This window comes from Pyxicephalus adspersus, chromosome 12 (genome assembly GCF_032062135.1).
Source record: "Pyxicephalus adspersus chromosome 12, UCB_Pads_2.0, whole genome shotgun sequence".
NCBI lineage: Eukaryota > Metazoa > Chordata > Amphibia > Anura > Pyxicephalidae > Pyxicephalus > Pyxicephalus adspersus.
Window position 1 is genome coordinate 7980648 of NC_092869.1, and position 16723 is coordinate 7997370.

At 38.0% G+C, this 16723-nt stretch overlaps 1 pseudogene; it reads right to left on the reverse strand.

Moving 5' to 3' along the window:
* Positions 1 to 9963, reverse strand: part of LOC140342536 (NACHT, LRR and PYD domains-containing protein 12-like) — a 19083-nt pseudogene extending 9120 nt beyond the window's left edge.
* Positions 9964 to 16723: the final 6760 nt, after the last annotated feature.

Here is a 16723-nt window from a genome sequence, read left to right on the forward strand (position 1 = left end):
GCTTATCCTTTTATTTATTGGATTCATTTTTTTCAATTATGGATGCATTACGTCATATTTAGACATAACCTTGGACAGCCTACCTAGGAATGCTCATATTTCAGAATGACACGCAACCCTAATGGCATGTTTATTTTTACATAACTTCACCCGGAGCCACCCTACGAGCCACCCTACTTCTGGCATCTGGGTTGATAACTATTGAGAGCAGAGGAATGTTGAAGCAATATATTTCTGAAACTATGTACAGCAATCTGCCACTACCCTCTGCTTGCTATGATCTGCCTGCATCACATAAAGAAAAACGGAAACTCAGGGAAAAAGTCTAAAATAAGGTATGTAATAAAAACAGAAGATATGTGTTTAATAATGTAACTTGCATGTTGGTGGTGCACAGATGGGACCAGGAAAGTAAAAATATAAACAAATGAATCTTTAGGTTAGGCAAATTTCCAAATTGGAATAGTCTGTATTCATTACTAACTAATTACCTTTAACTTCCGGAGTCAAAGAGTGGCCAAGCTTATCCAGTAATATTTGTTGCACCAGATTTTTACCTAAACACAAAAATTCAACATATGATTCACCTCTAGAAGTTACTATGTCTATAATGTGTGTGAATTACAGTTTGCAGAAACATTGCAGTATAGACTGTAGTACTTTTTAATTCATAAGTAAGGTTAGAAAGACTATAGTCTGTGCATTTTTAAATATCAAATTGGCATTGTGGTGCAATATATTTTGAATGGTGTCCCAATGCAGCACAAGGCAATACAAATTCAACACACATACATTTGCAGCACACCAGAATGCATAGTAACTCCGCTATACTATTATGTCCTAAAGGGGGGCTATGTATTGCACAAAATGCTGTGTGTTTTACTTTGTGAATTGGTGTTTTTCTTGTTAATTGGTGGCCCATTTAAAGGTTGACTTAACACATCATATGCTACAGCCTCACCTAAGAATGGACAGTTTTGAAAGGGCCCTTGATGTTGGTGCTTGTAGTTACCCACAGAACATTGTAAAATTTCACCAAAGGGCAATTATTGCCTGTCTGTTATTGAGTATACATTTTACTGTTTCTTTTAACGCTCTCCCTAACCTTTCACTGATGACATCTGAGATGACTGATAAGGAAGGAACCTTTGATTGCATTGCTTCTTATAAACATAAGCTATGTAACTAAATATAGCTAAATACCATGATGGTATTGATAACAAATTGTTTTTATGTAAGGGGACCACTGCCTACATATACACACCATTGGATATTTTTTATAATTATCATAACTAATACATGTCTGCTTGGAATTTCACTCGGATGTGCACATCAAATGATCATGTGAAAGTCATGCAATTCTGTACTCTGTGCAGACTGGGCTAATTCACATGTAGGATTGTATGTAATAAATTAATGCCATTTATCAATGGCTTGCCTTACCATTATGGTCAGATATTGGTCTGAAATCTGTGCTGACTTATAAGTGTAACTAGTTTTAACAGGCACCAGGAGAGCTGCCGACGGAACTTGCAGGCATTACCTGAATAATAAATGATACAACCAATGTATCTTTTAGATCACAATAGACTATCCTTTGGTCTTGTCTCCCCACCAATATATCCCCAAATCTACACTACTACAATAAAAACATCTGATGGCTCATCTGAGCCAACCATAAAAAGAAGAAGAAAGTCTACTGTGATTTGTAAAATCTGGTGCTAGGCATTGTGCTTTAGTAAACTACCACTTTTCTCATCTCTCTTTCATCAAAGAACACCAAAGAGTGTAAGAAAAATAGAAATATTTCCAAAGGAAAACAGCCAAAGTTGAATCCACTGGAAGTATGAAAAGTCCACATGGTGAAATTACAGCGCTAGGAACTTGTTGTTATATAAGCCTAAAGTAATGACAACCTATTTAACACTAATTTATGATTGAAGGCTTAATAGAAGACTGCAACGTTGTTGGCCTGTCCCCTGCACTCTCTGTAGGCCCGTGTCGGCAGTCCTGATAAAGAGTAGAGCTAGATATCACTCATGGAGCTCAACTAATAACCATGGGAGAACTGCTCTGTCTGTGTATTCTGCAAGGTATGGCTGTCAGTTTGATAGCCCCACCTGACTGAAGGCAGGAAATGTTCAGGGGTAATTTAAAGTCAGTAGAGGCTATTGCCCTAGCTGCACCCATAACAGCAACCTAGTTATTAGCCTTTCCTGCTCTTACCCCTTACTCAGCCCATCCCTGTGTACAAGGGGAAACCAAGCCCATTACAACTGCAAATGCTGCTGTCTGGTTACTAATGCAGTATATAGAGGATACATTCATGTTACTTTCTCAAGGACTCATTAGGTAAGAATTCTGTTTGCACTGCTTGTAGTATAAAAACCCAAAAGAAGTCAAATCTACATATCTGTATGCCAACTATCACAAAGTGTGCCATAGCAAACTACTAAAATGCTGAAACAACCAAAAACTACTTTTAATTAGACATTACAGTAATATGATTTTCTTCAAAAGAAATTCAACAACACTAATTCTTTGTTACAGTTTGGGAATATGAAAGTGTCTCCAAGCTTCCAATCTTCCTGTGATGATTCCATTGGAACAGTTAGGGAAAGAGACAAGCTTTGTAGAATTCATGAAGAACGGAGCAGATTGCTACCTTTGCTGCAACTGTTTCTATACCACTGGATTAAGATCATGACTTACCTGCTTTGGTGTTCATAATGTAAATTGTACGGAAGATACTACTGGTCTTGTCTGCTTATCACATCCTGAAAGCCACTTAAAGTTGAAAAGATTCTTAGAATCCAAAAAGAGTTGTCGAACCGTGACCCAACAATTCCTCACAGTAACTTAAAGGCAATTTTTTAATGCTGTAAAACAAATGTCCAGGATAAATCATAAAAGCACTTTTCACCTTCTGAATACAGAGTTTCAAAGAAGAAAATGGAGACTATACCTGTATCAAAATTTAGGTTAAGGATCTGTTATATTAATAATTCTCTATTCCAGAAGTCCAATTCCTGTAATTATTCATTCAAATTGATATTCTAGGTAATCTCGAGAAAATTCCCCTTGGTGTATTCCGTCTGTGCAGTTGTATCACTTGTCAACCTTTGCCTGATTAATGACAGCAATTCATGTTCACGTGCATTTCTTCACGTGTAACTGTGAAATATGACAACCTTTGTGCCATGTCTGTAGATCTGGAATTACTGTACTAGTGAATTGAGTAAACTTAAAGATATAAAGTAAACTGTTTCATACCTTCAAACAATAAAGTACAACAGCCATCAGAATAAAGCTGGTTGATGTTGTTAGGATAAAGATTTTTATCTATTTGCACAAGCATAGATCAAAGGTTGGTCAAGTCGGTATAAAACAAGTGATTAAAATTTTCCTTTTTTTATATATTAAAATATTTTCTTCATTGCATATAAGAATTTTGGATTATCAAACTGTATTTATAAGATGTTACAGTTAAACTAAAGTATATTTCTCTAAGGGGGCACATTTGCGGCCAACCCAAACCCCCCAATAAAAACTCCACACCTGTATGCATTTTAAATTGGCTGGCAAGCAGCCGTTTATTTAACCAAAATTAACAATTTAACAATACCATAAATTAACTTATCAAGTAATCAATTACGATAACAAACAAACAACCAACAAACAAATAAATAAATTTAAATAACATTTAAACAACATTTAAAGAACATTTAACATATATAGCTAACACTTTTAACATTAACCCTTAACTAACCAACCTATCAACTCTCGCTTCACCCCTTATTTGACAAAACAAATACAACTGTAATAAACCATTTCCCAAAACCACTAGGTTGCCGGTCCGGAAGGCAAAGTCCACCACCACCACTTTTCCGTGATCACAAAAACCACCATGCCATTCTGGCCCCCTAGCAGCACAGCACCACCTCAGGGGCCTTCAACATTCCACTTAACAGAAGGGGAGGGTGGTTCACCACCACCTTGGGTGCCCCCCCCAACCGTAATTAAACGAGAACTCTTGTCTTCCACCAACCTCAACCGCCCCCACGCACCTAATAACAGGGCGGGTGGGTGGGAAATTTCTTTCTCCCCAAAAATGTGCTGAGCTTCTGTTACCCACTCCTTTTAAACTTTCGACCCCCTGGTTCTTCTCCGACCCTCCCTTCTACTGAAATCTAATCTTTCTCTTACTCCCCCCCCCCTTTTTCAGAGCAGCACGAGCACACCTGTCATGTAGCCCCTTGCATATTCCCTGCTGCGGGCCTCTCTTTATCTTTTTGCAGGTAATGGAACAGTGATAACCAGAACTGTTTTTTTTTTTAATGTCAATTTAATTGCGGCCTCCAACCTCCCCTACTTATCCAGCCATTTCACCCTAATGTTAAAAAGAAATTCTGCTAGGCATGTTCACCCATTGAAGTGGACATTTTAAACACAAAGACACCTTATGGCGCTGCAATTCAATTCAGATAGTCTGCAGGATGATGCAGACTTTATTTCCAACAATCACCATTACCTAACCATCCAGCATCTGAGTTGGAGACTTTGCAAATCGCTCCCTTTCTTATCTTCATGTTTCTCCTATTTTGGAGTTCCTTTCATAATCAATACTGCATGATGCTCAATTTAGAAGACTTGCTTTTTTGTTACTTTTTTAAGGGGGCTTTAAGAGCTTCACCACTACAATGTGCAAGTTGAGGGTCATCTGTCAGAAGTAACCACATGTGGATGATATTGATTAACTCAAATTATGAATACAGACCTTACATAACAAATTAGAAGATGCTGAAAATGGAGCACAAGGCTCCAATCTGATCTAATCTAATCTTTGGGAACAAATTGTTGATCTTCTATTTTGCTTGCACTCCTCCAGGAGCTGGTGCCTGAAATACCGGTTAAACATTTGGAGATGGATCGTGTTCATCGGGCCCTAACCAGGTGTCAGCCTATACGTCACCCACATGATGTACTAGTGTTTTTTTACTGTGCTAAAGAACATATTCTGTAAGTCTCTATAGAAAAGGAATCCCCTGAGATTCCAGGGACATTCCCACCAGATATTTGCTACTATTCAAAAACAGGAGGGCATGAAACCGTACATCCAATTACTTCAGCACAATCACATTCAACATAGATGGGGCTTCCCATTTTGGATGTCATTTATTTACCATTGGTAACACATTGGTAACACATGTTACCACTCCAGGTCAAGCTGTCAAGTGCCTATAGGACTTGGGCCTCTCTACAGAAACATCACAAGCTTAACCTAGAAGATCCCTCTCCTCTCCTAAACGTGTTGGTGGTTCCACCTCCTCAGGATCTCCCTGTGGTGTTGAAATACAACCTCCTAGTACAGAGCAAGCTTACGCAACTTGAAGGCTCATGCTCATTATCTTTGTGATGCCTCTATTCAGCTCTACCTACCCTTGCTTCATAGGTGAAATAGTTTTCTACCTTCTCTCGCTTGTTTATGTCTATTGTGACATTTACTGACTGCCCTCCTGGAGGACTGATATTTAAATATCTCCCACTACACTTGCCTTATTGTTGGCATGGGCTTTTTTTTTTAACTTGTTGCATCCCCAAAAATTTTTGGTGTATTTTGGGGAAAATGATTTCCCCTTTTAAAAAAATTTGTTTGGATTTTGTTAATAAAATCCCTGCCTGTTTTCTGGATTTATTTTGGTCTCTCTGTTCTCCCACCCTGATTGGTGGAAACCTCTATGGCAGTGTCACCGTGCTCCCACTTCACTATTTTCAGTTCTCTCCCTGTTCAGATTACCTTGCTATACCTAGGGATTTTCTAATATTTTTGTATATCACTATATAACTGCTATTGATTTTACCTAAAGCCTGGGGCTTTATACTAGTAGAGCTTTATTGATATTTAAAGAACATGTGGAGCGTTTTGGCTTTTTGCTGGGAGGGGGTGGTACTATCTGGAGGATGCAATGGTGCCTATTTGATTGTGGCAAAACATAGTTACGCAGACTTGCATACCCCAGACTACAAACCCTTAACCCCTTTTTATTGCCTCACAATTTTAACACTTAAACCCCAAATAAAGACCACACCATATGTTGGTTAAATGGCCCATAGGCCTTTTATTATAACAAAAATAATAACTAATAACTTTATTATCATAAATACCAATATAAACACAACATCAAGTATCAACAATCAAGTATCAACAAATAGTATACACGTAATAATTATACCATTGAACAATAACAATACAATAAAAATACTGATTCCCCAATTTCAGCTTACTGGTTGCTGGTCCTCGAAGGCCACCACATTATACCTCTTTGGGTTCTGCACCTTAACCACAATTGCTTCCAGACTTCCCAGCTTGGGAAATATTTATATCTTTTTCTTTCCTGTGCAGATCCCCCCAACAATTTCCACCAAACCATTAACTAAAAACCAGGAACTCCATACCATAGATGTGTCTCTAAATCTATAACCATTTTTATCAACCAGCAGACTCCCCACGAGGACCTCAACTGCCCGCACTATTACCAACCAAAAAACCCCCCACACTGACATCTAATAACTCCACTAACCAATCAAGAGTGAGGGAGTGTGGGAAAACTTTCCGTGCACGCTGTCTCTCCAGAAAAGACCCCCACTTCCTCTTCCTGACCTTTTACCTTTTTCCACCCCCTCCTATACCTCCTCCTTAAACCCCCAGTGTCCCTATTCTGAAATTGTCTGTGTAAAGAATGCAAATGTGAAATTCCCCTTTAATTTCTGGCCTCCAACTTCCCTTTAGTAGCCGGCCAGTCATACACCTGGGTAATAGAAGGGATTTCCACATAGCTGAAATTGGTGGAACTAAATCATTGGAGTAATAATGACATGATGATGATGATGATGATGATGAATGGTGATGTATGATTTGTGTGTATGGGAAATGTAATATTGTGTATTTTACTATATTGTTTGTGTATATGTGTTGATGTTTGTGTGTGTGATAAACTAAAACATAAATATACTTATTTTTTTTACCTATTTTTAATACTTATTGTTAATATAATATACTTTATTTTATATTTATTTTTTATTTTTTGTATTTGAATTTTTTTTACCTAAAATACAGGTTGACATTCAAAAATCCGACAACCTGAGGAGTGCCGAATTTGCGAAAATTCAGGATTTTTAAAATGCCTGTAATTATAATGCATTAGCGCCATCTAGTGGCAGCTGTAATGCCGGGAAACTGAAGGATCCGGATTATCGATGGCCGGATTTTTGATTGATAACCTGTATATCAAACAACAACAAAAAAAATGTTTCACTTGTGCTGAATGGACTCTCTCAGGGCTCCATAGAACTGATGGTATATCTACGTTGGAAGGCTGGTTTAGTTATGGATGGGCAGAGCAGCTTCAGATGATGTTCAGGATTTGTTCCTCACTGTTGTAGAAGGAGAAGCCACCTAAATGTTGGTTATCATCCCTGACCTGGAATTGCCAAACTCCAAAAAGATCTCCCCTAGAGGCCTTGGTGGAATTTCGTGAATAATGTCAGTGAATTCAGTGATCAGTTGGCAAATGTCTGTGTATAAAATAACATTGTATGTCTAGTAATTGGCTGAGTGGATGGATGGGTGTGTTGTCATGTTTGCAGGAATTGAAAGAACTAGGATTGTGCTTTTATTTTATATGTAATCCACAGGGGTATGAGATCTGTGCTCATGCCAGCAATGTAAAAGATGTGTTACAGAATTGTTCTTTATACTACGGCCTCCAACTTCCCCTAATTAGCTGGCCAATCTCTCTGAATGTTAAAGAAAAATTTTGCAACAATCATATAGTTATGGTAACTCCAATGTGGTGATCTAAATGATCAGAAAGTGTAATGTATTCAACTTCCACAGAAGTAGTGTATGTGTTTGTGTGTGCAGGAAATATAATATAGTGTGATTCAGTATATTGTTTGTAGGTGTATGTATATGTAGATGTTCGTATGTGAAAAACTAAAACATAAATATACTAACTCTATTTCTATATTTGCAAACATTTTATTTTAACAACAAAAATAAATGCTTACCTTGTGCTGGATGGACTCTTTCCCGGCTCTATAAAACTGATGGTATACGTAGGATGGAAGACCGTTAGAATCCGGGCTGGCCTAGGAGCCTGGGATGTTGTACAGGCTTTCCTCTTCTCCGTTGTAGGGGGAGAAGCCGCTTGAATGTTGGTAATTATTGCTGACCTCAGGGGTGAAGCTGCTTGCATGTTGGTAATCATTGCTGACCTGAGGTTGCCAAAATCCTGGTATGAATTCTTCTAACATCCTTTGTGGAGGTTCCTCTTCAGGGCTCTACAAAGAATAAACATAAAAGCAATGATTAGTCTTGCCCTCAGCTTACTGCAATAACTCTGAATGCAGCTGTAAGTCACAATTGTTACAAATATTATTTTTCCATAAATGTAAGAGTGTAAAGTAGAATGGTGGTGATATGATATATAATAAACCTAATTTATACACATGATATGTCACACATCACCAGCCTTTCTCAAAGTGGGTTCCTCTAGGCATTGCTAGTGGTCCATTGATCAGTAAGCAATTCCTCTCCGATAAACTACCTCTTTCTCTCTCTTCACTCGTTCAGTGGGCTCTGACTCTTCGTGAGCAGATGTACTTTTGCACGCCAGCTGTGTCTGTTGATCACTGCTTTTTCAGTTGTAGTATAGGCATGTTCATAACTAGTGTTGGTCGAATAGCTCACTATTCGATTCGGCAGCTATTCGCTCGAATATAGCAAAAAAATTCGGGTGGTCGAACATCGAATTCGAACACCATTAATTTTTTTTTTTTTCCTCCCGAATTTTAGCTGTCGAATGCTATTGGTAAAGAGAGCAAGTCTTTGTGTATTCTGTGTTATGCTATAGATATAATTTTCCAGGGCCATGAACCAGACATATCCTGATATAATTTCTGTATTTATTATTCTTGGTGTACAAACAGAAGGAACTGCTGAAACATTTACAGTAGGATCTGGATTGGCCTAAATCAAACTGTATTGCATTATGGTAACCAACCAGCAGATGTGGTCATTGCCCTGTTACATGGAAAGGAAAACATTTGCTCTCAGTATACATTTCTGAGTGAAGAAAGAGAAGTAGTTCATGGTACAAAGTAGAGATCTGCATAAGTTCACATTTACAGACCTACACACCTATTACCTGCACCCCACCTACGTCTCGTTTTGCTGGTGGATTGCACATAGACACATAAGTTTGATCTCATCTTCTATTTTCTACAGTACATGTAATATAAACCTTCTCCTTCCATCTGAATCAGCCTTTCATGACCATTCTAACATGGGGGAACCCTTGAAAAAATATGCAGGTCTTCATTGCTATAGCTATAATTACTACATCCACAACTGATAATATATTAGCATGATGGTCAGTAGGAAGAATTCCTCTTATTATGCTGGTCAGTGGGAAGAATGTCACCCTTACACAGAGCCTAAAAGATCATTGATGACCTGAAAGGTACTTGTTCATACCTCAAGGAACACCTAGCAAACTCTGGAACCCTAGGGTTCCGCAGAACACAGATACCACTGACACTGATGTATAAATGGCATTGATCCCAGTGGAAAGCAATTTAGGAGACATTCTTCCTACTAACCCACCATGTAAGGTATTGACACTGTTATTATTGTCAGGGGTTCCTAAACATCTGAAAGTAATTTATTCGGTTCCCTCCAGGTGAAAAGGTTGAGAAACATTGCATTAGACCAAAAAAGGGACATCTGAGAATAAATGGACAGCGAAATCTGGTTTTAAAATACAGTTCCTACAAATGAAGATTGTTAAAAAGTCACTGGCACTAGTAAGTTTTTCTAGAAAATTAAATAGGAAAATTATAAATAGTACAATGTTGTTTGTACACTTCCTACTCTGTTACTCTTCTGCCAAGATCCGGCATCGCTGCCATAACACTTTCTTTGCCATGTGCTGCTTAGTTGTGTGCTGGCAGTGTTGAGTTTTCTAGCAGTGTTTAGTGTTGGTAACAAATTACATCATAGAGACATTTAGTGAGTGCAAAATGTATTTTTCTTAGTGTACTAAGAGGTTGGCATTGAAATATGGTATATCTGAGACCCATACTATTTTTTACAGATGTGGAATCTCCCTTTAAATACTGGCTCTCCTCACTAGTCGGCCAATCACACTTTTTGATGGTAAAGCGGAAATCTGCAAAAGCGGCTTTGAATCTGGATATGACATTTGTATTGTGTGTATATTTGTTTAGCCAAAGTCATCAAATGATTTTTTCATTATGCCATGGCATTAGTGACTCACAAAGTCTGTGTAAAATGGACTCTTTACTGTAACCCTGCCTGCAGGCTGCATCACCTCTATAGGTGATTTGGTGGAAAAGTGGGCACATGTTCTTCCCAAGCAGATTTTTAGACATGAGGCTCAGATGTTATATGTGGTTGTGTTCAGTAATAATTCATTTATATTATGTGTGTGAATGATCAAAGTACTCGATATGTAGACAGATTGTGGGTGCTTACACGTATTGTGGATGTATGTGTACGTGTGGATTTGTGTAAACTGGTCTGTACCCTTGTGATCATCTTGTGTCCTCCTTCCCACATTTGTTGGGCTGGGAAGAAGAAAGTTGTGGCTGTTATTACCCGATAAGTCATGAGAAATAAAGTAGCTGGTAATTTACAAAATATATCACATACTAACAATTGCAAGTTATAATGTAACAAGGTTCGGCCAAAATGAGCCAGCAATGGTCATGTAACGAATTGATTTGTTGAGATCAGTGTATAATTGTTAACTACCGATATCATAGAATTAAATGCTGGCACTGACATTTTTTGCTATAAGCATAAATATATATCAGCTTTCTTCCTATCTGACTATTCCCAGTTAGAGGATATAAAAATGGGCACTCCGTGGGACCAACCTTTATGTCACTGCCATGAATCCTCGCTTTATAAATTGTCCCAAAGGTAAGAGAAAATACCTAGATCTGGAATAAGGGAGCGAGATTTAATAATGCAAAGCAATTGATATTAAAACATTGAGTTTTGGCCATATAGATAGCTGACAGTGGTCTCTCACTTATGACATTGAAAACCAAGATAAATATTGAGCCCATTACCTTTTGTGCAATTTAGAAGTATAATGCTTGTTTTTTTTTCCTGAATGCCACTGAAATCCTCTGTACAAAGTAAAACCTTTATATTCATACCAGAGGGTGGTTAGTTTTAGAAATATATTCTACAGGTGTGCAATGATTATTTTTCTCATGTCCTGTTATTATGTCCATTTGGATTTTCATATCCTCTTTTTTAATTCCTGCACATATATACCGGCACAAACTTCTTGTTGCATGTGACACCTGATGGATATGACTGCAGTTAGCAGCGTTCATTGTTGCAAAACTTCCTTACTTTATCAGCTTGCCTATAGCAGGAAGTGGGTTTACTGTTGGTTATTTTATTTTTGAGGCAGGCAACTTCCCAAAGTTCAAAAAAAACGCTTTTACTGGCTTAAAGCAGCTGTATCAGGAACATCAAATCAGCAAAAAACTCTCTAAAAAGCAAAACCATACATTTTTAATCCTTTATTTCCAATGAAAAGGAAAAGTTGGCTAAAGCCTGTTGAGGAATTGACACTTATGTTCTTAGTATTAATAACCTGGTCCCTCTCACTCTCATGGACCACTGGCTGGGTTCTCCTGCCACCATGCACATTACTAGTGGATGTTGGATGTTAATGAGAAGAACCACTAGGCATGGTGGAAACACAACCAAAATAATTTTGCTATTATATGCAAGAAAAAAGAAAACACCCTACACTTGTCAAAGCAAAGAGGTGGGTGCAAAAGTTGGAAATGGCTACATCATAGCAGTTAAAACATCCAAAATAATATTACATACATAATACAACCTTACTGTCACACTTACCTCTTCCTCTCTAAAGGCCTGCACTCCCAAGTTTTATCACTTTTGCCCATCCGGCTGGCCATCAGGAAAAAGCCTCCTAATCATTCCCGGCTATTCAGCTAGCTCACACACTGCACTAAGCATTCATGCAATGTGTCTCCACTAGTGTAGAGCCCCCAGTTCTGCTAAACATTTCCTCTACACCTGTTGATTAATTCAGTGCATCCCATGGCCAGCTCCTGTATGAACCCCTTGTTGCCCAGTCTGTTGTTTCCATCTTATTCCCTTGTGCTGTTCCAGTGTTGCTCTTTGTCTGTGGTTATTCCTGTGCCTTCCTGTGTTGTTCCTGCATCTGGAGTGGCCCCTGTGTCACCGGTGTCCATTTCCTGGATCCCTGGTACTTGACCCCTGGCTTGTGACCTGACCTTTCCTGCTTGCTGCCTGCCTCGACTCCGGCCTTCCTTGACAATTCTTCCGCCTAGTGATTTGGTACAGTGTATCTTCCTGTCAACCCTGTTGTGCCTAAGGACTGCAACCTGGCAGTAACCATCAGCGCAACATCCTCACCACTAGAGGCACTGTAGAAGACCTGGTTGCCGCTTAGATTCTGCGCCTAGAGGCTCAGTCTCCCAAAGCGTGACACAATACAATTCACTCTTTGGATAAAGCATAAAATACCATACAAAATCATGTACAACACAATATGGAAAAGGTAGGTAAAATACAAGAAAATAGCCTGTCAGTCACTTTTGACCAACGTATTTTACAGGTATAACCACTTCTTCAGGGGAGTAATACTGCTTGTACACTGTATTACCAACAGTATGGTGTACCAAATTAAATTTCATTAAAAATAGTCAATTAAAAACATCAAATTAAAAAACAATTAATATTAAGTTATTGTAAATAAAGGTGTTAAACTTTTTGTTTTTTTTTTCCTTTTTCTTGTATTTAATTTATAGAGAGTGAAGTGGCAATGTAAAAACCTTCTGAGATATTTGGGGAATCTCCTTTTTTACCATCTATCTACCATTTTTACCACCAGCATTTTACCATTAACCAGTAAAATATGTAGAGAAAACCAAAGAGAGTCTGGCAATGGTTGTGACCACGTTTTTACAATTTTTACTTTTACTATCTGATTATCTATATTTAAAAGTGTTTATATAAAATCTCAAAAACAAATAATTATAAATTTATCAATGTCACGACAACACTCACCTAAATGAAAATGCAGCTTTAAACATTTAGATTGGTGTTAAACCTAAACATATACAATATACAGCATTTTTCATCAAGTGTAAATTATGGAACACTTAGGACACTTGAGTTTATCCAGCGGTTATCAGGGGTTCAAACAAACAATTTGTGACTCTCGGGTCAGATATCAGTGATACCAATGATCATTTTGGCATAAGACTAAGATCATTTTTGGAGATTTTCACTGTAAAAGTAACATTCTTTTTTACTGGCCAGCAATGTAAGAAACATTCTTCCTCCTGACCACCAAACTAATATAATGTGATCTGTGGATATAGCATTTATAGCAGGGGTTTCTTAAGGCTTGAAAGTTATTTCAAGGCTTCCCCCATGTTATAAATGTCAGTAAACACTGACTTAGGGTGTCTTCTCCATAGGTGTGAGGTCTACACTCTCAGATGATCCTTCATCTTCTTCCACCTATCTTCAAGCCTAGATTTATCTCATTCTAGCTATTGGGTGACCATTGTTGGTGTAGCCTCTGTCCATGCCTGTATCAGAATTCCATTTTCCAGACATCTTCTCTTATTTCAGGTAGACTGCAATAGTAGCCATGAGCATGATTCAACTGAAATCCATGGCTCAAGTAATAAACATGTTTTAGATTGCTACCAAGTCACCTAATCAACAGAACACAAGGGAGACCTCAGGGTCTGTTTAGAACCTCTGAAGTAACCATAAAGTAATTATGGAGCTTTTTTTAGTTTGTCATTAACATTCATATTACTGTTACCACTAACCACTCAGCACCATTGCCAGTGCATACTTTCTCAAAAACCTAGTCTATGAATCATACCACTGACTAGCAACATTTTCTTCACACTGACCACTGACACCAGATTATTTATTATTCCCACTGTTCACCAACATGGAGTGTTTTTTTCCCACTGATTAGCTTTTCACACATGTACCATGGGATGCAGGAGGTGGTTGAGAGAGCTACTCACTGACTCACAAAAAAAGGTGTGAATAAAAGGACAGAGGGATTGGAAAAAAAGCTTGAGAGTTATTTTACCAATCTATAGTTATCCATAGTCTATGATAGTGAAGGGTAGATATGGACAGAACTGTGTCAGTTGTGGGATTGGGGAGGGGGGCTGCAGATGGGTGTGATTCTGGGGAAGTGAATCCAGATGGCAGTCCATCCAGGGGAAGTGCAGGGGTGTTTTATGGTGTATATTGGTGTATGATTACACCACACTGTAAATAGGGAAGAATAAGACAGTATCTACTTTGTTTGTGCTATCCCCGGAGTCACAAAAGTACAGATCAATTGTAAATATTTGGCTTGTCTAATTTACAAAGTAAATCAAAGAAAGAAGAAAAAGAAAGGTGGGCTTGTGGGAAAGAGGTCTTAAGATCAAAATAAACCTAATTTTATACTGAACTATATTTCAAACTAGACAGAGGTCTCCTATATATGGTTAGTAACCAATATTCCTCATCTTATGGCGTGCACATGGGGTTAACAAAGTCCATACAAATAGTTTCTTTTTGCCCGACCTGTTTCGCTCACGTGAGCTTCCTCAGGGGAATTCTTTGAGATTGTGTATTGTTTACCAAGTATGTATAGAACTGGTTATTGCATCAAATTGTAGTAAGAAATAATCAGTGTACTACAGCTTAGTACTGCTTAAGAAATACTTAGATATTTGGAATATTGTTAAATAATAGGTTTACTCCTTATGAGGATCCACTTGTACAGTATCAAATTTAAAAGTTAGATGGCGTTTATTAAAACAACTTATTGCGTATTTGTATCCTGGGTTTCCCCAGTGTATTGTATAGTATCACTAAAATAGGTTCTCCTAATAGCAGTGAAGGACAGGGTCTGGGTACTATGTACAAAAGGGTTCTTATGGTAGTGATAGGAACAGAGTCCCAGTAGTACATAGGGGTTTATTATCCACTTTTACTTCATTCACAGTTGTTTTAAACTATTGCAACGTCCATGGAGACACTGTGAAGTATAGGAGCAGGGCATCCGCTTCCAGCCATAAGGAAGCTCATGTGAGCGAAACGTGTCGGGCAAAGAGATACTATTTGTATGGGCTTCACTAACCCCATGTGCACTCCATAACAAGGGTAATAGTGGGTACTAACCATATATAGGAGACCTCTTTCTAGTTTGAAATATAGCTCAGTGGTCATCTGTTAGATTTAGGTACAACGCTTGATTTATTATAATTAGGTTTATTTTGATCTAAAGACCTATTTGCCACAAGGCTGACTTTCTTTCTTTCTTTTCTTTCTTAGATTTACTAGGAAGAATAGGATTATCAAGGTCATGTTGGCACAGCACAAAAAAGTGTTAGCTGTGCATACAGAACCCCTCCATTACTGGAAAGTAAAAAAAAAAAGGAAACAACACAATGTTTAATATTTATATTAAAAAGCAAACTTGGATACTAAGACAATGACAGTTCTTGGAGGTAGATGCACAGCTTAGCATCAACACAACAGGTGCATCAACACAAAACTGTGCCTACAGTAAACCAATTACTTTGCATGCACATTGTACAAAAACATTTTTAATGATAATCTTTACACATCTTTACAAATCGTTTAACATTGCAGCTTTCAGCACTACCCTTCTAGTTCTAGTTAGTGGTCACATTGTGTGTTGGATGCCCAATGTGTAGAGTTTAGGGGCTCATGGATTTTTTTCTTGCCAATTTAGAATCTGCCTTTCAATTCATCCAAATGAACCTTGACCCAGTCTGGGACAAATTCATATATTTTTATTTTTTTATAGTTATTCAATGAACGGATTAGGAAGTAATCAACTATGTCATAAAACAGTACTGGGATTTTATACGAGGCACTGTATACAATGACATTATTATGTTTTCACTGCCTGGAGATAGATGTGTTCTGTATCCTTGCAGGATAAAACTCTTTTTTCCCATGGGAAATAAATAACAAAGAAGGGTCTGCCAGAATATCTTTTTTTTTCAAGGCCAAATCCTTGTAATAATGCACAATTTTTAGATACTGTGGATTCAGGCACAAGGAAAGCTTTACTTTATACGAGTGGTGCTATTGGGCTAATATTATTCCTTTGATGGTCATATTAAGTGTTATTATTACAGAGTATTTATATAGCACCATCATATTATGCAGCGCTGTACAAAGCCCATAGTCATGACACTAACTGTCCCTCAAAGGGGCTCACAATCTAATGTCCCTACCATAGTCATATGTCACTAATGTAGTATAAGGTCATTTGTTTTTGGGGGGGGAAGCCAAGTAACTTAACTGCAAGTTTTTGGGATGTGGGAGGAAACCAGAGTACCAGGATGAAACTCACACAAACACAGGGAGAACCTGCAAACTCCATGCAGCTAGTGCCCTGGCCGGGATACATACCTAGGACTTAGTGCTGCAAAGGCAAGAGTGCTAACCACTGAGCCACTATGCTGCCCATATTAAGGCTTCCTTAACATATAATATATATTTAAAGTTTAAGCGAGGGGTTCCTTTTGATTAAATCCAAACCCCTGTTAAATAGCTAAA